This window comes from Hemiscyllium ocellatum, unplaced genomic scaffold (genome assembly GCF_020745735.1).
Source record: "Hemiscyllium ocellatum isolate sHemOce1 unplaced genomic scaffold, sHemOce1.pat.X.cur. scaffold_1800_pat_ctg1, whole genome shotgun sequence".
Classification (NCBI taxonomy): domain Eukaryota; kingdom Metazoa; phylum Chordata; class Chondrichthyes; order Orectolobiformes; family Hemiscylliidae; genus Hemiscyllium; species Hemiscyllium ocellatum.
The window spans coordinates 18253-42844 of NW_026867882.1; the positions used below are offsets into that span (position 1 = coordinate 18253).

The 24592-nt window shown below is 40.2% G+C and overlaps 1 long non-coding RNA gene across 2 annotated transcripts in view; it reads right to left on the bottom strand.

Annotated features, from left to right (window-relative positions):
* Nucleotides 1-24592, bottom strand: part of LOC132810634 (uncharacterized) — a 54563-nt gene that overhangs the window by 5239 nt on the left and 24732 nt on the right. The window contains exons 3-5 of one of the 2 annotated variants that reach the window (XR_009642968.1): nucleotides 13987-14027; nucleotides 12660-12777; nucleotides 1274-1369 (exon numbers count right to left, since the gene is read on the bottom strand). This is a non-coding gene — a long non-coding RNA (uncharacterized LOC132810634). Of the gene's footprint in view, nucleotides 1-1273; nucleotides 1370-7791; nucleotides 7896-12659; nucleotides 12778-13986; nucleotides 14028-24592 lie in introns of those variants that run through there. The other variant, XR_009642969.1, reaches the window with a different exon arrangement.

Sequence of the window (24592 nt, forward strand, 5' to 3'; positions counted from 1 at the left end):
TGATCTCCAGCATCTGCTTTCCCTCACTTTCTCCAAGTATTTGTAATGGACATGAACAGGAAAGGTTAGCCTCGGCAGTTGAACAAAACTAAATTTACACTTTCTTTTTGCAATATTTGGACTGAAAACCTGTTTGTGACCATGCAACACATCAGGACATATGAACATCTCTTCTATTAAAATCCTTGGCCATTCATAATAAAGAATAACCACTGCTCTGAACAACCAGTATCGTGTGTAATTACTGAACTGAAATACCAGAGGACAGCTATTGCATTTATTGGAGGGAATAATAACAGATCCTTACTGTGGCATGTGGGGATTGATCTCAGGAACAATCAGATAATTACTCTGATTATTCCCCTGAACAGTAATTAGCTGGTCATGGGGACCTTTGTGTGACCTCATGTTTAGTGTTTTGTGTGAGCATTGATTTCAAAAAACATTGAGATATTTTAAAAGATTTAGGAACACATTGGTAATCAAGTATTAAACATATTAACTGACGTCAAATTTTGACAAAATGTTAGAATTGCTTAGAGAAACACAACTAAACGATTGTAGAATTCCTGTTAGCACAGTGTGGTAACAGGCCATTTGGTCGAAAAGAAAATGACCCTCCAAAGAGTAACCCAGCCAAACACATTTCCCGATCATATTCCTCTACATTTCCTGCTGACTAATTACACACATCCCTGAACACAATGTGCAATTTAGCATGGCCAGATCACCGAACCTACACATCTTTGGATAGTGGGAGGAAACCACAGCAAAGTCATGTCGACATGGGGATAACATGAAAATTCCACACAGGCAGTCACCCGAGAATGGAATCAAACTGAGGTCTCTGGTGCTGTGAGGCCGCAATGCTAACCACTGAGCCACCGTGCAACCATATGCTATAAGTAAAGTCAGTGATACATATGCAAAGACATATTTCAAATGAACACACTCCGATATTGTCAAAGGATGTCAAATTTACATTCAATATGAATAGATGAATGGAAAATAATAAAAAACGAAAATTCACGAATGAACATTAATTAGAAATTTAATTTGATCAAAGGCCATAACAACATTTGGACGAATTGCAATTTTTTAATAACAAACGTAGGTAATTAGCTGACTAATGAATAATTGGAAGTGGCATTTATTTATTTTACAAATGAAGAAAGCGACTTGTTTTACACGTTTGAAATACTGCAGAATGACAATGTATGGGTTCGAAATGTTTGAATCAAGCTCTTTTGAACAAAAAAACCTGATCACTTACGATCACTTAGCCCTTTCACCTTTAAGACCACAACATTCTCAAATATTTTCCACGGATTTAGAACCAGCAGAACTAGTTAATTTCTTTTGTTGAGAACTGGAAGAGAATAAAGAGCAGATACTGTGAATTAGTGATTCCATGTGAGCATTCGACTGAAGACAACATTCCTTCTTTCCAAAAATATATAACTTACAAAAATCCAAAATTTATTGTTATTTTTGAATGAAACAATAAAGAGATGTTAATTCTTTATCATTCGACTTTGTTGCATGAAAAATCCTTAAGTCTTATTGTGCTCCAAACATGATAAATCTTAGCATTGAAGTGAAATATAATTAAATGAATTCAACTATGTTTCCACAGGTAAAATAAAAATTAATATTAACAATGATTGTGACATTGTACCCTGCAAAATCTTTACAGTAGTTCATGTACTGTGCCGTAATTCCACATTTGCACAATGTACTGGATTGAATGAGTATTAAAAATTATTAGATAACAACAACAATTAAATCGTCAAAGTCTATCAATGTATTAAGTAATAACGAGAAACCTCATTTTGCTATGGGACTGAGCGATGTCTGGAAATGAACTGGAATTAATTCAGTGAAAAGTAATTACAGTTCCCTGTATTTTAAGGCTGAGATTAAGGCTGATCATTCTAATGAGCAAACATCAGATATTTGCAATGATGTTGGATGGGAAGTCATTGGTTCTGTTGTGGGATAGGTGACCTGCAAAATAAATGCATTTTCACACTGGAGTATTAGTACTAAGCAACAATGGATTAAATTTAAATGTGAATCTTACTATATTTGTTCAAAAGGCTTTCTTAAAAATTGTGCCATTATTGTAATGACAATGTCTTGCTAATTAGTGTTGGACATGAAGAATTAAAATGATTCAATATTTCAAAAGCACTTTGCTGTGATGTTGATTGAATATTTATTAAGATCACTAAACTGAGGAATAGTACCTAGTTTTATGGATTGAAGATAAAAAAATGAGGCCATGCAGTGATTATTGAACAAGATTCTTCTTTTTAACACAAAAATATACATTCTACAAGAATCGTGAATTTCCATCCACTGAACTCCTTGTAGAGATGTGTTACATTGATTTATATGATTAATATTATGATGACTGTTTAAACATTTGTGTCAGAATTAGGAAGAGAATTAGTAGATCATGAAAGTGAACAGGAAATTGAACAAACAATGTAGTCAACAACATGTGGTATATAAAGCAATTTTAATAATTTTGTCATTATTGTACAATGATGAATAACGTCAGAATAGAAACGGCAAAAAACAATCGACCTGATCAAAGCTGTTCTTTTCTTACAATGAAATGAAAGCAATAATCATTTTGTAGCACACATGATTTGAAAAAGCAGTCCTTTAATATGAAACATACCTTTTTGCAAAAATGTAGGAATTTCACAAATTTGAAATGAAGCGTTTGTTGAATTGCAACAAAAATGGCTATAATTTGAATTGTCTGTTGCACACAACAAAAAGCTTAAAAATTGTTAGAATGACAAAACTTTTGTTCCCAATGTTCTTGTATTCCAGTCAATGTCCAGGATAAAGTAGAATTATTGGTTGAAACAATATAAATCATCATTGATGACTGGACTGAAATATAAGATATCAATTGCACTTACTGCAGGGAATAGTAGACAAATGCTTACTGTTGTTATTAGTCTCAGGAACAATAAGGTATTTACTCAGTAATCAGGTGGTGATAAGGAACTTTGTGTTGCTTTATGTGCACTGTTTTGTGTTAACATTGATTTCAATAAAATTAAGGTATTTACATGAATTAGGAACAGACTGATATTTGGGTGTGAAGGATCTTATTTAAGATTAGACATTTTTAAATATTTACTAGAATTGCTGAGCAAAACACACTTAAGACATCATGCAATAAATGAGGTAATTGAGAAATATGTAAAGTCAATTTTCAAACGAACACACCCTGATATTTTCACAGCATTTCAATCTTACATTCAACATAAATAGGTGAGTGGAAAACTAAACATTTCACACAATTCACAAACAGATCAATAACTAAAAAATGATAAATAATAGCAAGTGGCATTTGTTTATTTTACTGAAGAAGAACAATATTATTTTCTAATATTTGTAGCACTGGAGCATCAAGTTCTATGTGTTGTCCGAACTAAGCTCTTCAGAACAAAACAAAATCAATGAATATAATTACTTCGTATATTTCATCTTTATGACTGCAATATTCTCAAATATTTTCCAAGGAATATTGATTGAGTGGAATTAGATACATTCTGTTATTAGTGACCTGAAAAAAGTAAATAACAAATACTGTGATTATTGGAATGAACAACAGATGGAAGCATATCGAATATTGATTTGGAAGGCAATTCAATTGATTTTTAGATATTTTCGAATCAGAATTCTGTACAAGGTGGGAATTGAAACTGTGCCTACTGGTGTGGTAGCAGAGACAATAACAGAGCTGCACAAGACTCCTTCATAACTTTCCCAACCATAATGGGCAAGGTGACAATCACACGCTTGTTACAAATTCTAAGCTAAAATGTTGTGTAATTACTGTAATTGATAATTGTTTCTAAAATCCTGATAGATAAGTTGACTTAATATTTTGAATGCACTTTGCTCTGATATCGATTGTATATTCATTAATACTAATAAACTCAAAATTAACATTAAAAGGTGGCTTTAATAATTAAGAAACACTCACCAACAATTGATTTTTTTTGTAGAGTCATGTCCATTTAATTAATGCCATTTTTACCGTGACAAATGTTTAGACATTTATGTCAGAATTAGGAAGACAATAATCAGAGCTGAAAATGTGTTGCCAGTTAAAGCACAGCAGGTCAGACTAATTAGGCCAGGAAAGTGAGTATGATTGGGAAGGAAAGGTCGTGTTAATGACATTTGGTCCCAGGAGTCATTTCGTACCAAATGACTGATAATTGTGGGATTATTTTTCATTGACAACTAATGTTGGAAGAAAAAGAAACTATCTCAACATTTCAAAAGCAGTTTCTTTTTCTGCTTATGAAATTAAATAAATATTGTTTTGGAGGTCATAGGATTTGAAAAATAGAAACAGCCATTTAATGTGAGATTTGAGCTGAAGAATCGTTCTTTTCACCCCAGTGTAGTGTTTCCAATAAATTAAAATTTAGTGTTAGTTGAACTAAAGAACAAATGGATGTACCTACATTGTTTTTTTGCACACATAAAAAGTAAAACAATTTTAACATGGAAATTATTTTGCTCTGAAAGTAATAATTTCACACAAAGTAAGTGTTTATATTGAATTGAAGTGTCAGCATAACTGCAGGAGTGGTTTCCACTGAATGAAGACTCAGAAGGCAGGCAGAACTCTGGGAAGTGGAAGATGTTTACCTATGCTGCAACAAGTTAACATAGAACATAGAACATTACAGTGCAGTACAGGCCCTCCGGCCCTCGATGTTGTGCCGATCTGTCATACTAATCTGAAGCCCATCCAACCTACACTATTCCATGTACCTCCATATGCTTGTCCAATGACAACTTAAATGTACTTAAAGTTGGCGAATCTACTACAGTTCCAGGCAAAGCATTCCATAGGAGTAAGTGAGGACTGCAGATACTGGAGATCAGAGCTGCAAATGTGTTGCTGGAAAAGCGCAGCAGGTCAGGCAGCATCCAAGGAACAGGAGTATTGATGTTTTGGGCATAAGCCCTTCTTCAGGAATGAGGAAAGTGTGTCCAGCAGGCTAAGATAAAAGGTAAGGAGGAGGGACTTGGGGGAGGGGCATTGAAATTGCGATAGGTGGAAGGAGGTCAAGTTGAGGGTATAAGGCTGGAATGGGGTGGGGGAGGAGAGGTCAGGAAAAGATTGCAGATTAGGAAGGCGGTGCTGAGTTCGAGGGATTTGACTGAGACAAGGTGGGGGAGGTGAAATGAGGAAACTGGAGAAATCTGAGTTTATCCCTTGTGGTTGGAGGGTTTCTAGGCGGGAGATGAGGCGCTCCTCCTCCAACTGTCGTGTTGCTATGGTCTGGCGATGGAGGAGTCAAAGGACCTGCATGCCCTTGGTGGAGTGGGAGGGGGATTTGAAGTGTTGAGTCACGGGGTGGTTGGGTTGGTTGGTCCGGGTGTCCTCTGAAACATTCCGCAAGTAAGCGGCCTGTCTCCCCATTATAGAGGAGGCCACATCGGGTGCAGCGGATGCAATAAATGATGTGTCTGGAGGTGGAGGTGAATTTGTGGCAGATATGGAATGATCCCTCGGGGCCTTGGAGGGAAGTAAAGGAGGAGGTTTGTGCGCATGTTTTGCATTTCTTGCGGTTTCAGGGGAAGGTGCCAGGAGTGGAGGTTGGGTGGTGGGGGGTGTGGACCTGACGAGGGAGTCACGGAGGGAGTGGTCTTTTCGGAACACTGATAGGGGAGGGGAGGGAACTATATCCCTATGGTTGGTCCGTTTGGAGGTGGCAAAAAAAACATTCCATACCCTAACTACGCTCTGAGTAAAGAAACTACCTCTGACATCTGTTCTATATCTATCACCCCTCAATTTAAAGTTATGCCCCCTTGTGCTCCCCATCTTGGAAAATGCTCTCCCTGTCCACCCTATCTAACCCTCTGATTATCGTATATGTCTCTATTGTCACCTCTCAACCTTCTTCTCTCCAACGAAAACTGCCTCAAGTCCCTCAGCCTTTCCTTGTAGGACCTTCCCTCCATACCATCCTAGTAAATCTCCTCTGCACCCTTTCCAAAGCTTCCACATCCTTCATATAATGCGGTGACCAGAACTGTACACAATACTCCAAGTGCAGCTGCACCAGAGCTTTGTACAGCTGCAGCATAACCTCATGGTTCCAGAACTCGATCCCTCTATTAATAAAAGCTAAAACACTGTATGCCTTCTTAACAAGCCTGTCAACCTAGGTGGCAAATTTCAAGGATCTGTGTACCTGGACACTGAGATCTCTCTGCTCATTTACACTCCCAAGAATCTTAGCATTAGCCCAGTACTTTGCATTACAGTTATTCCAACCGAAGTGAATCACCTCACACTTGTCCACATTAAATTCCATTTGCCACCTCTCAGCCCAGCTCTGCATCTTTTCTATGTCTCTCTGTAACGTACAACATCCTTCCTCATTATCCACAACTCCACTGACTTCAGTGTTGTCTGCAAATTTACTAACCCACCCTTCTACGCCCTCAGCCAGGTCGTTTATAAAAATGACGAACAGCAGTGGACCCAACACCGACCCTTGCGGTACACCACTGGTAACTGGACTCCAGGATGAACATTTCCCATCAACCACCACCCTCTGTCTTCTTTCAGCAAGCCAATTACTGTTCCAAACTGCTGTATCTCCCACAATCCCATTCCTCTGCAGTTTGTACAATAGCCTACTGTGGGGGACCTTTTTTAATGCCTTGCAGGGATCATCCCCCAAGGCCAATCTCAGAATGTAGGTCCATGACACACTGTAACGTGTACAGTAAAAGCAGTAATTGTACACACTTGCTGTATTACAATGGCCACATGCAATGTGGTTACAATCCTTCACTCCTTATACAGACATCCGATCCTGTAGAACACCTAATCTCAGATGGACATTGTTATGGATAGCCCCAGCTTCCTATTGTTTCATGATGTTTAAAAGCTCCTAAAATCTTCCGGCATTGGTATCTCTCAATGTATCTTATTTCTTCAGTTTACAAAGTTAATTATTACACTCCTTCCAGCCTCAAACTCTGCCTTGTCCACAATTCTCAAGAATCTGCAATTAGAAGTATTTTTAATGTTCTGAGCAACTTTAAAATAGTAACTGTTTCTGACAAATGAACCCTGTCTGTTGCCCTGATAGCTGCTGTGAAAGTTAACTGGGCTGTATGCTGCAGCTGGTGTTTATTCATTCACTGGGACAATTATTCTTTCATTAATGAAGGTCAGGGTTGGTCGTTTTTCTGTATCTGGCATGTTCTTATTACTCTCTGGAATATTACTGTCTGGACTGGCATACTGATGGACTTGGAGTAGGATTTTACAAAATATTATTTTCTTTCATCAAGATTGGAACAGACTGTTAGTTTATCTCTCCTCCACCATCTTGTGTTTTAATTCTAGGGCAGGTTGCGTCTTTTTGTTTGTCAGACATTTCGTATGAGCCAACATAGGTCATTCTATTCCAGATGGGGCAGGGCACCCCTACAACAGCAAATCAACCAGGATTTCAGTATTAAAATACAAATCTGCATTCGCTACCATTAGGGAACAATACCGTGTAATATGCCTACGTCACTGAGACTTAATTCCACACTTAAAGCCAAATATAATGGATTTCATCAATGATTAAATATTAGATATAAGGAAAAAATTGTCTTAAAACAGGTCACTGCAAACTTAAAATAATTAGAAACTTCATATTGCTATCTGTAACATGTAGAAATGAACATTAATGATTGGAGTCTAAAACAATTAGACGTATCTTCATTTGTAATATTAATCCAATGATTTCTCTGAACATTCAAATGAGAAGGCATCAGATATTTCCTGTGAGTGTTGGATGAGGAATCATTGCTTGGTTCATGGTTGTGTTGACCTGGAAAAAAGATCCATTTTGCTGTGTAAAATTGGCACGACGAAATAATGGTTTAAATTGAAATGTGAATCTCATGATATTTGTTACTAAACTTAAACAGAATTATTGTGTGATGTTGGTCTAACAATGAATTGGTAATTTATTTTAGAATGCTGACACATTAAATGATTCAATATTTCCAAACGAGTTTGCTCTGATATCGATGACACAGTAATTAGTATCAGTGAGCTGAGAACTAGAATGCTGGCATGATGGTTTGGAAAATACATTCGATATGCAGTGATTATTGATCAGAACTGTTTGGTCATTCAACATTCTCAGATACTCCTGCAATCTTTACTTGCTGTCTCAGCTTTTCTTCTGTGGAAATACAATATATAATCCATTCAATTTTCCATGTCATCAATATTCAGTCATTTGTGTCAGCATTACAAAGAAAATAAATCGATAAGGAACATGGTTATTATAGCGAAATACAGTCAACAGCATTTAAAGAGGAAATGTTTCAATAGTGTCTCTGAGTAAACACGTGAAAAGGTTTAATGGGGATCTGTTCACAATGTACTTAGCCACAATTACATTTTCTTAACATGATGACTGGAGGGACCTTATCAGAAAACTCGCCTATATTTAGGAATTCCTTCATCTCGATACATGTTACTATCAGCATCCTCAGTCACAAATAATGAAGTGTGATTATTGGCATGGGAACATGTGGTGTGTAAATTATAAGAAGGTATCTCTTGCATATCTTTGGGATGATGTGATAGCGTGCTGCCTGCTGTGTTTACTTATCCTGAGAACAATATGATACTGACAAAAGGTTTTTCACTGAACAATTATCGGGTGGCCTTGAAGACCATCTTATGGCTTTATGTGCAGTGATCACTTTGATTTCAAGACCTTTGATATATTTTCCATGATTTGGAAAGTGATTAGATTACTTACACTGTGGAAACAGGCCCTTTGGCCCAACAAGTCCACACGGACCTACTGAAGCGCAACCCACCCAGACCCATTCCCCTACATTTACTCCTTCACCTAACACTATGGGCAATTTAGCATGGCCAATTCACCTAACCTGCACATTTTTGGATTGTGGGAGAAAAGCGGAGCACCCAGAGGAAACCCACGCAGACACGGGGAGAATGTGCAAGCTCCACACAGTCAGTCACCTGAGGCGGGCACTGCACCCGGGTCTTTGGCCCTGTGAGGCAGCAGTGCTAACAACTGTGCCACCGTGCCACCCAATGTTCAATAGTTTTGTGACAAATGTCTAATGTGGTCATTAGCTGGATTCAAAGCATTCAATGTGTTGGTGCAAAAACCCTTCATTGTTGACACTTTCAAGAGAGGTATATAATGCTCAGGCATTGGCTGGAAGTCAAGGTGTTAGAAAATTTGGGTCATCCTGGAACTGATTGATTCTCGCTGCTGTTTGACTTAGTTTGATTAATTTTGTGTTTGTCCCGATTTATCTGGCTGTAGGTGAATTTAGAATGTATAATTTCTGTCCAAGGGTCACCTCACATCACTGGAGAGTGAAAATATAGTTTACATACAGTGATAACAATGAATTGATAATTAAATCTTGTGTTTTAACAGATAAAATGATTTATTTTTTCCAGTAGGTGTTAGATATTGATTAGATATTTATTAAAATAGATAAACTGAGAATTGTAATCCTGTTGCAGGATTGTTGAATTGTTAAAAGGTACATATGTAGAGTGTTTTTGGAATGATTTGGTGGTGCCAGTGTTAGATTGGGCTGTACAAAGTTAAAAAAATCAAGCACCACCAGGTTATGAACCAACAGGTTTATTTTGAAGAACTAGCTTTCAGAGCGCTGCTCCTTCATCAGTTGGTTGAAGGAGCAGCACTCCGAAAGCTAGCGCTTCCAAATAAACCTCTTGGACCATAACCTGGTTTTGTGTGATTATTTAACTTTGTTTTTTGGAAGGAATTGTTTTTTTCATTCAAATATACAGGCTGTTCAAGAATTCTATCTAGCCTTCCATGGCTTTCTTTCAGAGACCACACATTTATAGATTAGATTAGATTAGATTAGATTACTTACAGTGTGGAAACAGGCCCTTTGGCCCAACAAGTCCACACTGACCCTCCGAAGAGCAACCCACCCAGACTCATTTCCCTACATTTACCACTTCACTACGGGCAATTTAGTATGGTCAATTCACCTAACCTGTCCATTTTTTTGGACTGTGGGAGGAAACCGGAGCACCCGGAAGAAACCCACACAGACACGGGGGAGAATGTGCGAATTTCACACAGACAGTTGCCTGAGGTGGAATTTGAAACAGGGTCCCTGGCGCTGTGAGGCAGCAGTGCCACCATGCCACCCACAATTCATATAATTTTCACTGTAATCAGTATTTCAAATTTGCATTAGATTTAAGATGAAAATGAGGACCAATTAACGAGTGCTTCCATGAATGGAAAACACAGTAAATTGAATTTACAGAAGCAAATTCAAGTTTGATCCGAATAAGCAAATCAATACTTTGAATGGAAATGATCCGAAAATGTTTACATCTACATTTGAACTAAGTCAAATGACTCTTTTTTTGAAATAATTGGACTGAAAACCTGTTTGAAAACATGTACAAATCAGGACTATTGACAAGTCTTGCTGTTAGTGCTCTTGGCCAATCGTAATAAAGAATAAATACTACTTTGAGTAACAAGTATCATGTGTAATTGCTGGGCTGCAAAGTAAGAGGATAGCTCTTGTATTTATTGGCAAGAATTATAACCAAATGTTTACTGTGGTTACTGCACTCAGTAACAATAAGATCAAGATCAATGGCTGTTAGAATCCTTGGCCACTCGTAATGAAGAATAAACACTGCTGTGAGCAATACATATCTTGGATAATTACAGAACAGAAATTTCAGAACACACTCATTGTATTTACTGGAGGGAATGATAATCAGATGCTTACTGTGATGATTGATCTCAGGAACAATAAGACAGTTACTCAGATTATTCCACTGAACAGTAATTAAATGATCATGAGACCATTGTCTGGCTTTATGAATAGTGTTTTGTGTGAGCATTGATTTCAATAACATTGCCATAGTATACAAGGCTACAGGTTAGGTGAGTTGGCCATGCTAAATTGCCCATAGTGTTCACGGATGTGTAGGTTAGGTGCATTAGTCAGGGGAAATGTCGAGTAATAGAGTAAGGGAATGTGTCTGGGTGGGTTACTCTTCAGTGGGTCGGTGTGGACTTGTTGAGCCAAGTATCTGTTACAACACTGTAGGGATTCTATGACTCTATGATTCTTTGATTTAGGAATAGATTGATAAGCGAGTGCTAAAGATACTATTTAAAGTCAACAAAATCTTTATGTTGAGTAGAATTGCTTAGCAAAATGCATTGAAGCCATCATACACAAAGTGAGATAAGTGGAAGTAGTAAGGTATTTTGATTAAATAAAATGAATGTCATTTGTTAGATATTTTAAATTTGAAAAACTACAGTGTCCTCAAATCTAAAATTTAGAGACAATGTAATGTGATACATACATTTATTAATGACCTGAAGATAATAAATTGCAGATTCTGTGATTATTGGAATGAACAACAGACAGAGCAAATCCAAAATTGGATTGAAAAGCAATTCAAACTCTGCTTAGATATTTTCTAATCACCATTCTAAGCTGTTTTGGTGCATCTCTGTTGAAGATGGGAACTCAACGCACACTTCCTGGTCTCGTGGGAGACACTCTACTGGAGCTCCACAGGTTCCTTTCATAATGTTCCCACCAAGGAAGGGTGGGATTATAATTAATTGTGATTACTTAAATGAAAACTAACCAGTGTTCACTCCGATAATTGGGCTGGGAATTAATTCGACTGTTTCTATGCAATGGACTGAGAATGAAATGGTAATTCACAATAATGATGGTACTAAGTATATAGTCTCTTACGTAACAATCAATATCGTGACAATTGAAGGAAAAATAAATAGATATATCATGCGCTTATTGTAAATTCATGAAAAATACAACTGAATATGTTTAAAGCAATTTTTCTGATAATGAAAAGATAATTAGAATGCTTATCACCAAAAAAAATTCTTTCACTGTGACTATTCAGCTGCAGGCAGCTCCTCTTCCTGACATAAATGTACAACTTCCAACAATTCAAAATGTACTCTGATTGATAAAGGGAAGAACAAACACATGTACGTTTTTTTCTCGTGTTTACGAAAAAAGTCACATATTTGAATTTTTTTACCTTTAAAGTATTTAACCCTTGCTGAGATCAGAAATACAATAAACCTTCACGTTGAAGAAAAATATAATCAAATCAAATCAAAATATACATCGATATTCACAATAATTGGGAGAGTGAACACTGCAATATCTTTCCATCAGTTGATGTACTGAGCTATAATTCCACTTTTATATCCCTGACTGGATTGATCAGTTATTAGATATTAGCAATAACTAAATTATTAATATGCTGTCAGTGAACTGAATATTAAAGAGAAATCTCACATTGCTGTTTGAACATACAATGTTCTGAAATAAACAGTAATTATTGGTGAAATGTCATTAGATATCTCTGAATCGACGAGGCTATGGTTAGTTTGATTGTTGAAATAAGTGGCATTCAGATATTTCCAATGAGCATTGGATGGAAAATCACTCTTTTTGGTATAGATGTGAAAAAAATGTTTTATTGGAGTATTGGCAATAAGAAATATAGGATTAAATTATGATGTGCATCTCACCTTAATGAATATTTTCAAGTTTTCTCAAAGGTCTCTAGTCCAATCATCAGTTTAAAAGTGGTCATTTTCGTTCAGCAGATCAGTAACTGCAAACATTTTCAACACATCTTCATCAAATCTGATAATTCAGAAAAAAAACCAAAGCATTACCTGTGTAAATGTCAAACTATATCTTTAGATTAGAGTCAAGTTCATTCTCTACTTATTTTATTCCTGTTTTTGATACCAGTGACTAAATATTGATTAGATTATATGTCATATGTGTTAGACATGAGTTTTCTCTCAAAGATCTGTGCAACACAGGAATGGGCCCTTTGGCCCATAACGTTGTGCGGAACATAATGCAAAATAAACTCACCCCTTCTGTCTACCTTTGGTCCATATCCTTCCAAATTATCTAAATGAATATTTAAAAAGCCCTAATGTATCTGCCTTTATCACCAACCCTGGAAGTTCATTCCAGACACCTACCACTCCCTTTGTAAAAAAACAAATTACCCATCACATGCCCCTTGAATTGTCTTCCCTAACCTTAAACGCATGTCACTTACTTTTGACATTTCAACTCTGGGAAAACAGTTTGACTGTCAACCCTATTTCCGTATCTCCTGATTGTATAGACTTGCATCAATTCTTCCTCCATCCTCCGCTACTCCACAAAAAAGCAACCTGAGTTTTTCTCACGTCTCCAAATCCAGGCAGCATCCTGGTAAACGCCCTCTGTACCCTCTCCAAAGCCTCCATACCCGTCCTATAATGTGGCGAGCAGAAGTGAATACAATACTTTAAGTATGCCTTAACCAAAGTCTTATAAATTTGCAACATGCCATCCTGACTCTTGTAATCAGTTCCCTGACCAATAAAGGCAAGCATGCCATTTGCCTTCCTTACCACCGTATCTACTTACATGGTCACTTTCAGGGAGCCATGGTCTTGAATGCCAAGATCCCTTTGAACAACAAAGCTGTTCTCAGTCCTGCCATTACCTACTTTTCCTTAATATTTGAACACCCAAAGTGAAACACCTCACAGTTGTGTGGATTAAACTTTGCCTTTAATTTCTCTGAGTGAAAAGTGAGGTCTACAGATGCTGAAGATCAGAGCTGAAAATGTGTTCCTGGTTAAAGCACAGCAGGTTAGGCAGCATCCTAGGAACAGGAAATTCGACGTTTTTCTGCCCATTTAATTTCTCTGCCCATACCTGCAATTTATCTTTTTCCTGCTGCATTCTTTGACAACCCTCTATATTATCCACAACTGCACTGAACTTTGTATCATCTGCAAACTTATTAACTCACCAAATTAGATTTTAATCCATGTCACTTACATATATTTGTCCTGCAAACAGAAGGGTTCCAGTGCAGATCCCTGTGGGAAAAAGACAGAAAATGAGGAAAATGCAGAATTCTTGAATAAATGAGGTTTCTTTCAATGACAAAACTATTCTGATGAATAATCTCTGAAGGTGTGATTTTTGTTTTGAAATTAACCCAATATTTTAATTCTCAGTTTACTGATCTTATTGAATATCTAGTACAAACTGCTGTGAAAATATTGAATCGTTTTAAGTGTTTAGTTCCAACATTAATTATTCTTTAATTGTAATTTCAATTATCACACCATCATGAGAGTTGAATCTATTATTTCTTAGTGCCAGTATCATGATGAAATATTTACACTCGTTTCAGGTCAACGCACCTGCAATCAAGCAAAGTTTTCTCACCCAACACTCATAGTAACTATCTCATTCTCTTTCATTTGAATTCTCATTTTAATTAAATGATTATTAATCAGTCTTATCAATTAAGAGATGGCTAACTAGTTTTCACATCAATATTTTAGTTCTTTCCCACATATTGCACAATTACATTGCAATAAGGGTTTTCTCATCATTCTTAAATTTGTTATCAGCTATTTCTGTGTCTGATTTCCAGTATCCACAGTTTTTTGCGTTCTGGTATTGATTGTATTTCATTTCAACGCTAACATTTCTATATTTCTGATTATTACAATAGAGCTAAGTATTTTTCATGTTAAACATTGTGTTAATTTCATGTGTTTCTTGTGTATACAAACCAGAATTAACAAATGTTTGCTCTATTCTTTTACAATAAATCTTGAATTCTTAGAAATCACAATTTTGTGAAAATGAGGGAAATTATCTTTCGCTTAATAGTCACATTGAATGACTAATGCTTTACTTCCAAGTCATGAGCATTACAAAGCAGTTTAATTTTGAGTACATAAATAACTGCTTCAAACATATTTAATTACTTGATTATCATGAGATTTATATTTGTTTAAGATCATTGTCGCTTCGTTCCAACATTTTTAGAAACTACTAATTCCTTTTATCTGTCCATTACACACTGGAATTGTCGAATACAACCCAGTCTGATTATCACAAAAATATTTGAGCAGTTTTCCCTGTGAGTAAGCACAGTAAGTATGTGATTATAGTCCTGCCCTTCTTGCATAGGAACATTATGTAGGGCTCTGGTAATGTCTGTACTGAAAGACCAGGCGGTATGGATTCAATTCTAACCTTCAACAGAGATGTGTCAAAGCACATCAGAGTTGATTAGAAAATATCTAAGTGTCTACTGAATTGTTTTCAAACCAACATTTTATCAACTTGTGTCTGTTGTTCATTGTAATGTTCACAATACCTTGAATTTATTTGCTTCCGTTCACTGACTAAACTATGAATGTTATTATGCTGCTTCTAAGTACCTCTCAACTTTTAATAACTTTGCAGTCATAAAGATTCTACAGTGTAAATTACATTTAAGGTAAGGGGAAACGATTTAACAGGGATCTGAGGGGCAACTTTTTTCACAAAGTGTGTTTGGCTCACACGGAATGAGCTGTGAGAGGAAAGGCGGTGGCTGGTACAAACATTACAGCAGTTAAAAATTGGAGTGATCAAGAGAGTGGAATTAGAGCAGCAAATAAATCTTCAACATTGATGCAGCTAAAGGGGATGTTGGGTAAAGATACTGTAGTTAGTGCTTATTTCATTCCAGGCACACCAGCCAGGGAGCACTTCCTTCCTGTATCTATCCTCTTGAGCTCTTGAAGATTTTTGTTCATTTGAAGTGTTTCATGTTTAGATACTCCAGAGAAGACAGCTTCAAGCTCCTCAATCTCTCCTGCCAGGGCAATGCTGCTGTTAGAATTCAATTCACTGGGGCATGTTACTGGCTGCTTCATGGACTGGAACTTGCAATTGAGACTGTAAGGTAACTGTATAAAATACCTTCAATGGTATTGCCAGTCGTGAGTGGTTTTAGGAAAATGACCTTGACTTACGGGCATTGAGTGCCAGAGCACTTCCTGTTGTGGGGCATCCTGTTTAGATACAATCTATTGATAACTATTAGAACTGACTAGCACTGGCTCTGTCAAAGTGGTCAGAGCATTATGGCTGTCATTGAAGCTGGTAACAAACTTCCCATGGGGTAAAAATCGTAAATGATAGAGTAGGCACGAGGTCTGATGACACTGTTGGAGTATTGATGTTGTTGTTAATCACATTAACTTGTCAGGAGTTGACTAAATTCATATTGTCTCTTTCTGAATCTCAGGATGTCTCTCTGGGCAATGAGTCTCCACAAACATCAATGAGCCGGGGTCATTTATTTTGATTTAAATTGCTCTATAGCACTGCTGCTTCACAGCACTAGGTACAAGGTTGGAGTCCAGCCTTGGTCAACAGCCTGTGTAGAGTCTGCACATTCTCCCCAGGCTAGTGTGGGTCCACTCCAGGTGCTCTGGTTTCCTCCCACAGTCCAAAGATTTGTGGGTTAGGTGGATCAGTCATGGTAAATTGTCCACAGTGTCCAGGATTGTGCAGACTTGGTGGATCAGCCATGGCAAATGCAGTGTTACAGGGGTGGAGTGCTCCAGATGGGATGCTGTTTGGATAGTTGGTGGGATTTGATGGGCCAATGCTCTCCTTCCACACTGTCAGGATTCTATTATATGATTGTGGATAAAGTCGACACAACAGGGTGTCCTTGGAGAAGGAGCATGTAATGCATCTCAATTTTCCCAATGTCTTTAGATAGAGGTGGGTACCGCAGTGATACAGTGCTTTATCTCCATCGCTGCCCCCTCACCCCCAACTCTACTTTGATTTGGTCTCTTCCCACTTTGTCATTTGTAATGGTTTGCTTTGCCTGTAAGGGGCGTTGTTTATAAACATTCAATTGGTTACATGGGTGGTTTACTGCTGGTGATTATATGGGAACCAAAATGGTGTAATGGAGGGTGTTGATGTTGATGGTGGGAAGGTTGCTCAGCTGTGTGAGATAACACATCTGGGTCAGAGAAATGGGGAATAAAGAACACTTCACAGCTCACATAACCAGAACTGAAAAGCAGTTAAATCAAACCAAAGGTTCAGACAGGGAGGGAGTATTTCCCTGGAGCTTGAGTAACTGGAAAGTGATGGTGTCCAGGAATAGACAGGATTTGTTTTACAGGGCGTTGAAATTTTAAAAACTGTTACATTCAGATAGTTTCATTTCTTTTAGTTTTATTTATTGTGGAATAAATAGCTACAATATTTTAAAAGCAAATTTACAAACCTTGTGTTAAAGATAAATGTTAAATAAAATCCATCAAACCATCCCTCACTGAAAACTGTTGTGGAAGTGCAATCTCCTGGAGAATCCCTGCCCACTCCTTCCTTCCCGGGCTCCATGACTATATACATACCTGGGAGATAGCAGCAGGAGGAGACCATTCAGCCTTTCAATCCTGCTCCACCATTCAATGGGAAACAGCTGACCATCCAGCTCAGTCTCCTGTTCCTGCTGGGTTCCAACCCCCTTTCATGACTTTACCTCGAAGAACTATATCTAAGTCCTCCTTTGGTTTCACTGCCTTTTGTTCCAGTGATGTTGCTGTGTTACTGTGTGGGTGTAGGCAGGGGTAATGTGATGGTGCTGCCTCCTGGAGGATGCACTCAGCATCCCTCATCATCCTGCAGTAACATCAACTGGGTTTCAGCAACTAGAGATAGGAACCATTTCCAGGATATGGGCATCACTGGCTCAGCCAGCATTTATTCCCCATCTCTAGTTACCCTCGAGAAGATGGGAGTGAGCTGCTGTCTTGAACCATTCACCGTCCATTTGGCGCAGAGAGACCGACAATGCTGGGAAGGAGAGTGTTGCTGGATTTTGGCCAAGTTATTCTCTATCTTTGGTTCTTCAAATGCTGGTTAACTTAATCACAATCTGCACATGAGTTTGAGATTTCAGTCTGTGAATCTTCACCATTGAGCACCCTGAATAAACAAATATGTACAGATTAGAAATTCAGGGCAGACAATTCTAGTTTCTCTATAATATCTTTTTTCCCCTTTCTTCCGCAAAAGCTGTAACCCTCCAGCCCACTTACTCTCTCCCACCATTCTGCCTCTGCTGTCCCTAATGTACACCCTCCCAATTCTCATGGAGTTACTGATAAACAGACCCATGCCACCACTTCCCGTCCCTGGTTAGACTCTGCACCCTTTCTGGGTTCACTTCCTTTCCCTTCAGTTGCTGCAAGTCAATAATGTAACAGCAGAATGAAACAAAAGGAAACAGAAAGGGAGGTGGCAGATCCTGGACAGAAGAGGAACCTTCAGTCTGGGAGAATGGGTCAGATCCTTCTGTTTCCCATTGGTCGATGCCCAGTATTATGACAAGTTGGGGATGGAACTTGGTCCCATGTGGGTGTGGTGACCCTTTGAACCCCCAACCTGTCAATACTACAAGCGGATTTCTTCCTCCTCCAGCCAATCACAGTGTCAAATGCTTTCCGCTAATTACCCCAGAGCACATGCTCCAAAATCCGCCCATATTCTGTACATGTGCAGTTCTGGGCTTCCCCTCACACGCATAGTCCCTGCCTCAGGGATTGTGGGAGTTGTAGCCCCCATGAAGCCACTGGAGACATGTTTCTGGATAGTGAATGAAAGGTGTGGGCTGGAGGTTGGATCCCCATTCAGACACACAGGACACACGGGCTGTCACTGGATTTTACTGAGACATCCGCTTCCACAACCTGATTTCTGACGTAAGGAACACAGATTGCGGGGTGGGGTGGTTAATAAGGGGTAGCAGATTTTAAGCAGATGTAGCTGAGTGGTTAGCACTGCTGCCTCACAGCATCAGGGACCCGGGTTTTATTTCAGCCAGATGCGACTGTCTGGAGTTTACACATTCTCACCATGTCTGTGTGGGTTTCCTAGGGTGCTCGAGCTTCCTCCCACAGTCCAAAGATGTGCAGGTTAGGTGGATTGCCTATACTAAATTGCCCACAGTGTCCATGTATGTGCCAGTTAGGCCATTAGCCATGGGAAATGCAGGGTTACAGGGACAGGGTGGGTCTGAATGGGATGCTCATCATAGGCTGGTGTGGATTTGCTGGATGAATAACCTGTTTCTGCACTGTAGGGACTCTATTCTATTCTCATGAAGAAGAATGTACCTATCTCAATGTATTGTGAATCTGTGGAATTCCCTATTCAAAATACGGTGGATACCAGGACAATGAGCAGATTTAATGAAGAGATACAGATGTTGAATTTGTAATGAGATGAAGGGTGAGAGAGCAGGTGGGAAAATCCAGCTGGGACCGAGGTGAGCTCAATCATCGCCGTATTAAATGGTGGGGCTGGTTCGAAGGGCTGCATTGCCTCTCCTGTGCCCAGTGCTCATCTTCTTACGGTAATAACTGGAAAGCTGAATCCAAAACTCACCACCTTCACCAAAGGAGATTTTGGAAAAAGCAGGATAGTCAGGTGGATTAGCGTTCCAAACCTAGATAGTGAGGAAGCAAGTGGGAGATAATGATTTTGCAATTTTAAACTCAGGGGAGACAGTGATTTATGGTTTTTAGACTGTGAGGACATTCACACCGTCCAGAATACTCTGTTGTGAATATCTATCCTATACTTTACTACATATCTAAGGTCTTTGACAATGAAACGCAAAGTACCCAGGAAACTTTGCCTCACCTCGTAATCTGATAAAAGACTTCTGATAAATCTGGTTGAACTTAGAACACAGCTGGAAAGCTGGAAGATTAGATCCGATCCCAAGATCCTGTGCTTAAACAAAGGAGACTACAATAGGGTGAGACAGGAGCTGGCTAATGTAGACTGGAAGCAAAGACTTTAGGGTGGGAAAGTTGACGGACAGTGGGGGAATACCAAAGCAATTTTTCGAAGTGCTCAGAAAAAGTATAATCTGCCATGAGTGGCTCAGGAAATAAGGGAGTCTATCAAATTGAAATAGAAGGCAAACAAATTGGCAACGACCACGAAGAAACTAGGAGAAGAGAAAAAAACTTTAACAATCAACAGAAAGCTAGATGGGACTGGGGGAGAAAAGTGATGAGTAGCTGTCCTCAGGGCCAGAATAGCAGTTTACACTGCTAGAGGGGAACCTATTGTGTGGGGAACATATGGCCTCTGTAATTGTAACTGTGACCATAGAGATAATCCTGATCAAGTTAAAAATCACAGCACACTCCAAAAGCTTGTACTTCCAAATAAACCTGTTGGATTATAACCTGGTGATGTGTGATTTATAACTTTGTCTACCCCATCCCAACACCGGCTCCTCCATATCAGAATCCTGATAGGCAACCCCACTGAAACTGAAGCGCCTGTCAGATACTTGAGGGAGCCACAGGGGTGTGGGGGGAGGGGTGTATGTTTTAACCACAAATGCTAAACTGAACTAGACTTTCTAACTGACTGTTGCCATGGAGAAAATACTGAGAGACAGTCTCTATTCAAAGTCCCAAACCACAAAGGTATAAGAATGGGAGCCGTACACCGGACAGATGGGGAGTTACCTGATGCGGCCTGGAGGTGTTTTGCATGTACACTATCCAAGTAACTGCCATGTCTCATCAATAAAAACTCAAAGAAGACCTCGCAGGGTTCTGTACCTAGTTATTGCTATCCAGCAGGGTTCAGGAATATGAGTACACAGCAGTCAGTCTTCACAGTGGAGGATATGAAGAACATGCCAGTAATTGATAAGGAGACTGAGGAAGGTGAGGACCTAGAAATAACCATTATCATGAAAGTGTTACAGCTGGGCAAGCTAATGGAGCTAAATGTACACAAGTCTCATTACCCTGATGGAATACATCCCAGGATACCAACAGTGTTAGTGGGAGAAATAGCATCCTGCAGCAGAGACAGGCCATTTGGCCCAAACTGGCCCATGCCGACCAGAATGTCCATCCACACTAACCCCATTTCCCTGCACTTGGCCCATCTGCTTCTGACCCTTTCCTATCCATGTATTTGTCTAAATGTCTTTTACCTGTTGTTAATGTACCCGCCTCAACCACTTCCACTGGCAGCTCATTCCATATACATACCACCCTCTGTGTAAAACAGTTGCCCCTCAGCTTCCCTTTTATTCCTTCACCTCTAACCTTCAACTGATGCCCTCCAGTCCTTGATTCCCTGGGGAAAAAACACAGTGCATTCACCTCATCCATGCCCCTCATGTTCTTACACACTTCTAGAACAGTCCCCCTTCAGTTTCCTCTGCTCTAAACAAAAAAATCCTAGCTTGTCCAACCTCTCCCTATAACTCAAACCCCTGACAACATCCTTGTAAATTGTTCTGCACTTTTTACACTTTAATAACTGAAACCTACACTGCATTCAGCACATTTCCAGTGTTTCCCCACGGCGCTGAAACCGACGTGAGAATGCCAATGGATTACAATCCTTTTCAACAATCCCATTTTCATAGTATTTCCCATGGTGCAGGGATCCTTGTGTCTTTCTGGTTGTATGGTTAATTAAAGACTTGTCCTTCTACAAAGCAAAGCTGTGGCTTAATTGTTCCTGGGAAACATGCCATGATTTTTCAGATTTTCAAAAATAAAATGAAGTCATTCTCCCCAGTCACCACGCTAACATGGACTTGGCTGTGTCTCAGTATTTTTCCAGTCACATTGAGATTTGGAATATTTGCCCACGGACAGAATACACACCTTTCCTTCCACATGAAAAGGCCAATGAATATCCAGACCGGCACGGATCAAGTAACTATCAGATCTGAACATGAAGTTCAATTTGAATTTCTCATCTGCAAATCCACCCTTTCAGTATCCTACACCTGAGAAAACAACTCACCACATTAATACAGGATGGATCTTTATAAGACAATTATAGTATTAAATTGTAGTTTCACGTTTCCCAAAGTTTTAACTCTCAGTCTAACAATTTCTTTCTTCTGTGAACTGAAATCCACACCAACCTCCTCACTCCTTCCCTCCACACCCAGTTCTCACACACTCTCTCCTCTCTTTGAATTCAGTTTCCTAGCTCTTGTCTGCGGACTAAGAAACAAATCAATGAGTCTGGCTCTGAGTCCGGGGGGGGGGGGTAGGCGGGGGTGTTGTTCGGAAACCCTCGGACGACAACCATCCTGCATACCCTGCATACACCTGTTTCCTGCACACTCTGGCCAAAACCCGTCTTACTAAAATGAACCGAATTAGAGCTCTAATTGCAGGCCCATCCTTGTCACTTTCCATAAAAACCCTGAATCTTCACAAAAGAGTTCTGATAACTTTCTACAAAATGCTGCCCCACTGATAGCCTGATCACATGGCAGGGGGGCCAGGAAAGGGGCCATTCCCCTGGGTCCTGCTCCCAGAGGGAGGAAGCTGCCAATGACAGATTAATCCCTCACAACCACAGCCTCCCTCGCTGGCACTGACCCGTACTGTGCATACTCCCACAATTGGCCAGCACTGTGCCCGTGCACTGGCCTCCTCTCCTACAGCACGTGCTCCCGATCATACAGGAGTCCGGGTGATTGACAGCAGCTGCTGCCTAATATATCAGAATGCCTCCAGTATGGAAACTGGCCCTTCGGCCAAACAAGTCCATACCGACCCTCCACACAGTAACTTATACAGACCCATTCCCCTACCCTAAATTTACCCCTGACTAATGCAACTAATACGAGGGGCAATTTAGAATGGCCAATTCACCTGTCCTGCCCATCTTTGGATTGGGGGAGGAAACTGGAGCACCCGGAGGAAACCCGCTCAGACATGGGGAGAATGCATAAACTCTGGGTTTGGCCGGAATCAAAACCGGGTACCTGGTGCTGTGAGGCAGCAATGCTAACCACTGAGTCGTCTCCATAGATGGGAAGGGGTGGGGCTGGAGAACTGGGGTAATGAGATTGTAAACAATGAATGAATGTGGAGGACACTTGGGGATGGACAGGATCAGTGCAGCAGCAGGAGGGGACCCTGGACAAACTGAGCAATGGGAGAGTCTGACAGGAGAGAAACTACAGGAAGGTTCTGTTTGGACGCTCAGGCAGGGACAGCTGGGAGACAGTATGGCCTGGTGGCTTGGGCAGGTTTTCTGATCATCCTCTTCAAAGATGCTGTTCCTCAACTCTGAGCTCAATCCTCCTGGTCTAGAGGTAAGGACACTGCCACCATTTCCTCGTGGGTAAAACCTGTGTTGGCGATATTAACAAGACTCAACACACAGTCACTAACAAAATACTGGCGTACTTGAACTTCATCCCGAATATTAACACCTATAACTGGGCAACGCAGACCCCGATGTACAGAGTTAAATCCTGGATATTAATAACAGCTTTGTGCATGGGAAATCATGTCTCATAAATCTGACTCAGTTTTTTTGAACAAGGAACAAAGAAGATTGCTGAGGTCAGAGCATGGACTTCAGTATGGCGTTTGACAAGGTTCCTCACGGGAGACTGGTCAGCAAGGTTAGATCGTATGGAGGACAGAACTGGCCCGAAGGTAGAAGGCAGAGGGTGCTTTACAGGCTGGAGGCCTATGACCAGTGGAGTGTCACAAGGATCGGTGCTGGATCCACTATGTTTTATCATTTATATCCATGATTTGGATGTGAACATAAGAGGTATTGTAAATAAGTTTGCGGATGACAGCAAAATGGGAGGTGTGGTCGACAGGGAAAAAGATTACCTCAGAGTACAAGAGGATCTGGATCAGCTGGGTGATGGGCTGAGGGGTTCAGTTTAGAAAATTGCGAGCTGCTGCATTTTGGAAAAACAAACTTTAGCAGGACTTACAGTTAATAGTAAGTTCCTGGAGAGTGCTGCTCAACAAAGAGTCCTTGGAGCGCAGGTTCATAGTTCCTTGAAAGTAGAGTAGCAAGTAGATAGATTAGTGATGGTGGCAGTTGGTCTGCTTGCCTTTATTGGTCAGAGCATTGAGTACAGGGGTTGGGAGGTCATATTGCGGCTGTACAGGACATTGATTCAGCAACTTTTGTAATATTCCTTGCAGTTCTGGTCTCCTTCCGATCAGATGGATGTTCTCAAACTTGAAAGGGGTCAGAAAAGAATTATAGGATGCTGCCAGGGCTGGATAGGCTGTTTTCCCTGGAGCATCAGAGGCTGAACGGTGAGCGGAAAGAGACTATTAAAATCAGGCCGGGCATAGATAGGGTAAATAGAGAAGATATTTTCCCTGCGGTGGGGGGAATACAGAACTCGGGGACTGGGAGGGGGTGGGTGGAGGGAGAGAGAGGGTGGGTGGATCGAGTGTGGTGGGACAGAAATGGTTGAGGATAGAAAGTGAGATTAGAGAGGAGGGGAACAGACGGGGGGAACAGAGGGGGTGACTGACGGTTGGGGGGGGACCGACAGAGAGGGTGAACGGACCGAGGGGGGTGCAACCGACGTGGGGGCGGGGGAAGATGGGTGTGCGACTGACGGGGGAGCGACTGACAGAGAGGGGGAAAGACTGAGGGCGCAACAGACCGACAGATAGGGGGACAGAACGATTGGGGGGGGGGGGGGGGGGGGCAACAGGGGTGGTGGTGACCAACAAAGGGCTGACTGATAGAGAGGGGGGAGCAGACAGAGTGGGAGGAGACAGGG